Here is a 4,797-nt window from a genome sequence, read left to right as displayed (position 1 = left end):
TGCTGACATAAAAAACAAGTTAAAGCTGAAAAGAAGTTTGTAATATTTCAGGAGATGAACGCGAGTTGACATTTTTCATCTGGCACACAACAAAAATGTAAACTAATTTAGGAATGGAGACGCAACTATCGAGTTAAATAGCAGCAGCCAATTACATTTGAAAAGTGAGGTGAAGGACGGAGCGAGCAATTGTCAATTAACAATGTTCTCAGTGCATGGGAAACACTGATAGGCTATTTATTCAAAAAGGAAGAACCTTAAGGGGTCTTAATATGGTTTTTGGGGTTTTCCCTTTTCTGGCTTGCCTTCTATTGTTTCTTGTAAATGGTCTGCGAAAGCTACAATCCCAAAGTTCCCTGCAGACGGAGTTTCTCTCCCACACACTCTGAAATGCCTCCATTGGACTCCTTTGTTCACTTCTGTAACATAAGGACTTAACCATGTAACACTCAAGCTTCTACCGGCTAACGCTCCAACATTGTACGTGGCAAAAAAAACAAATATTAACCTGAAAATGAGCATAATAGGGCCTCTTTAATCTAAAATGCTAAAGGAATGACGCATGTAGGCAGAGGGAAAGGCGAGGGCCATTTTGGAGAAGTGCTCGAAGCTGATATGAGTACGTTTACATGCTTAGGAGGACAACGATGATATGTTTCTTGTTAAGCGACCTTGGGTTAATGAAAGGCGCTATATAAATTAAAGTTATTAATATTATTAACGCTAATGTTAAAGGTGGGGGAGGTAAGTTTGAGAAACCGGCTTGAGATACACTTTTTGTTATACTCCATGGAATGCTCTTCACATCCCGACAGCAATGAATATCTGAAGTGCTTTGACAAAAAATCGATAAAAAATGTCATCTCTGGAAGCCGTGGCGCTGTAAAAAGCACGACCAATCATCTGAGCCGGCCCGGCTAAAATAACTGGATGGCCTACCTGCCTGTCAGCCTTCCATCTGTGCACAAACTTATCTCGTGCCCTCATTGGTCATGTGCACGTTGTGTGTGTTGGAGGAGGGGCTCTGTGAGGAAGTCTGAAGGAAGGGGCAGATTTTTTCCGGTTGTGTATTTTCAAATTCTAGCGCACTCCAGCTGGTTTCTCCAAAATGACCTACCCTACCTTTAAGCAGGCGTAATGTTTGGCATGTTCACCATCGCATCTCCCAAACAGCTCAATACACAAACTACACCAAGTACTGCACAAAGTGACATTTGAGTTTATGATGTTAATAGATGCAGAGTTACGGTGTCCCCAATCGTATTAATATTCATCCTGAAGGGGAAATATATGTCAAAATGTCAATGTAACGCAAATCCATCCAATATTTGATGAGATGTCTTACTGAAACAAAAAACGTCAACTTCATAGACAACAAAATCTCTGCGAACAAAACATGTCAATGTATTTGTTAGCTACAGTTCCAAGCACAGGGATTAGCATGCCAACTGCTGTCAGTCGAACACATCTAACGACTCACTAAGGAGTTATGATAACAAAAGATATCGTGACTTCAGTTGGATTTGACAGGAAGTGAGTATTTAGCCTGAACTAGTGGTTAACGTAAAGTATAGTAATTTAACAAAATCTTCTTGAGGATATGGGACAAAACAGTTTCTGAATGATTTTACATAACATATAAAACAGGTAGAACATACAGTGCCTTTAGTTATTAGACGATTGTGCATTCTGTACATTGAATAGATCAAGTTAAATTAGATTGTATTGCAAAATAAAGGGAATCGTATCATGATGAGATGATCACACTGTATGATGTTGTCTCAATTCATGTTTTTTAAGAATCCATTATATTTGTTTCTCATGATTACAAGCCGTGACCGCGACACTCAAATCGTTTTCACATTGAGGGTCTGTGTGTATGGACAGATTGTTGTGTTCCTGATAGCTGACAGATGTTTCATTGAGATCAAGAAGATGATAGAGTTTGAAGATGAATGCTGTCAAACTAAGCGTACCAAAAGAAGCGGGCTAAGAGTTGGACAAGGGGCCATTATCTGAATTTTCAAAACAATAAGAATTGAGGAGTTCATCACCCAATATCCATATGTGCTCTCCGAGATAAGGAGACACTTTGAAGTGTACACTTCTGTCTTTTTGCTTCCTCAGAAAATGTACAGTCAGCAAGGATACCACATAATGGAAGCAGATAAAATGCCTTTTCTGTGTTTTCCACTCATGCTGCTGATTCATCCTACCAGGCTCACTATGAGGAATGGGAGGATAGCAGGATAGCGGTGACTTGTATGAAACCACCGTTTTTATGTCACATAGAAGCTTCGGATATTCACGATCTGGGTAATTATGTGTCTTAGATCATTGTATAAAAATGGGATAATCTTTTAAGCGTAACTTACTGTAACTGCAGCCCCTATTTTAGACATCTAACCACAAACACGTGCAATAAGCCGTTGAGACGAGGGAACAGGAAGAGGTCAAATTGTTTAAAAAAGTTATTCATTATCTTTTACCGCAACAGATGAATCGCAACAGTTGGAGTTACTGTTACCGCTAGCAACTATAAGTGAATAACAGAAAGGAGTTCTGGGTGATTGTTGTGGTTGAAGGGATAATTGAATCTCTGAGGGCTAAATGAAAGCAACAGGAAATGCAAGGTTAATGCAATGTTTGCTTTCTATCTTCCCATATTGTCATCCCTCTAAACACAAACATATCTGTGTCTAAAGTGTTCTTTTTTATGCAGCCACATGAATCACAGTATAGTAATAAATCAACAAGGTCGGTATAATGGCTAAAATGACCTTATTTCAAATATATCGTGTCATCAAACAAGTACCAAGAAATTGCAGAACAGACTGGATAGCAGCTTGTTCCCTTGAATGATAGTCTTACAGTATTTATCCTGTTCACTACATGTCTTAGTCTTTGTTGATATCGGACTTAGAAATCGGCTTTAATACAACAACAGAAAAACGGAATCAAACCCTATCTTCCAAAATTATTTGAAAAGATATATATTTCTAGTCTAGATAACATTTTAAAACGATGTTGGAAAAATACTGCATTCGTTTTTAACCTGCAATTACCTTCTTCAACAAAACTAACAAACTAAACGTCTCGCGTGTGTAAATGTGAGAAAATCCCGAGTACTTTAGTACTTTAAATCCAGAGCACAATCTCCAGCTGCGTGCTCGTTATTTTAAAATTTGACAAACCCAAAACCATAGCCTTCCCAGCCTGAAATTACAGAAAATCCAAAATAGATTGCAAAGCTGGTTCAATATCCAGTAAACCGTTACTGAGATGGCAATGTTTTTCAGGAAAGGGACATAAAAAAACGAAAATAAGATGGCAGTTAATCTCGTAGGAACCACAGGAAAACCACATAATAAGGTGAATGATGTCTGAATTCCACTTCAGGATGCCAGAGTGCGACTGTTTTTGTGTGCACACTGGTATCAACATATCAAGTGCGATATGATGCACATTTTAATCGGTCGCTATGGTACGCCTGACATTTAGCAGGCCTCTCTATCTGTGTAGCGTAATGAGGTCTCCTACTTATATATCGTAGCTGCTATATTGTACTGCCATGTGGTAAATGTTTGTATATGCTGCTCGTGCTCTTTCTGCATATCATGTATTTATTTTTGCCATGTATATAACTGTCATGTTCAGAAATGTTGTATGTGACATACAAGAGAGTGGAGAAGACCTACACATAGAGAATTTTTTTCTCACATACAGTAGAGACCTGCTAAATGTCAGGCGTACCATTGCGACCGAAACATTTTTCATCAATTTGCATTGTCCCGGTTCAAATAAACGATTAAATGAAAATTAAAGGTAGCTGTGTGGGTCTAGGCCTTTACTTCTTTTTAGCCACATCACAAACTTGTAACAACCTGGCAATTAAAAATGGGTTGAATGTTTTTCGTCAAGAAAAATGTTGCAGTGCCCGTTATATCGTTATATGGAAAATGAAAAAGGCAGAGCCCAGGTTCAATATCATATTAAGATGAGAGATTNTAGGTTCAAACCTCGAGCACAAAAATGCATTTTACAGCACAAATATTCAGAAAATGTGTCAAAAAAAAACATTTATATGAAGAGATGTTTGTTTATGCAATCAGCCAGGCAGATGTTTTCACTGCCACTAATGTTTTGACCTTTGNAAAGGTAGCTGTGTGGGTCTAGGCCTTTACTTCTTTTTAGCCACATCACAAACTTGTAACAACCTGGCAATTAAAAATGGGTTGAATGTTTTTCGTCAAGAAAAATGTTGCAGTGCCCGTTATATCGTTATATGGAAAATGAAAAAGGCAGAGCCCAGGTTCAATATCATATTAAGATGAGAGATTTGAAATGAAGCAGAATCCTTAATAGCAATATTATGCATGTTCAGGTGTATATCAGTATGTAGTGTCTCTACTTTAAAGAGTCCTCTCCTGCTGATGTTCAGGTGTATATCAGTTTGTAGTGTCTCTACTTTAAAGAGTCCTCTCCTGCTGATGTTCAGGTGTATATCAGTATTTAATGTCTCTACTGGGACATGTCTCCATGCTTTAATGTTCAAAAAGGTCTTTATTTTTCTCATACTGCCTGTGCTGCAGCACCTATGAAACCAGAGCCCAGTCTGCTCTGATTTGTTAGCTGGCCGGCTCTGTTGTGATTGGTCAACCGCTAAGAGATGTCCCGCCCCTTAGCCTATCACGTACAATGTGTTGGAGCGCCAGAACAACAGTAGTGTGAGTGTTACATAGTGATGTCCCTGTTCCAAAAGTAAACAAAGGAGTCCAATGGAGGTGTTTCAGGCAG

Source organism: Notothenia coriiceps, unplaced genomic scaffold (assembly GCF_000735185.1).
Source record: "Notothenia coriiceps isolate Sejong01 unplaced genomic scaffold, NC01 NC01_scaffold00016676, whole genome shotgun sequence".
In the NCBI taxonomy this organism is placed as follows: domain Eukaryota; kingdom Metazoa; phylum Chordata; class Actinopteri; order Perciformes; family Nototheniidae; genus Notothenia; species Notothenia coriiceps.
Note: the sequence above shows the minus strand (reverse complement) of the source record.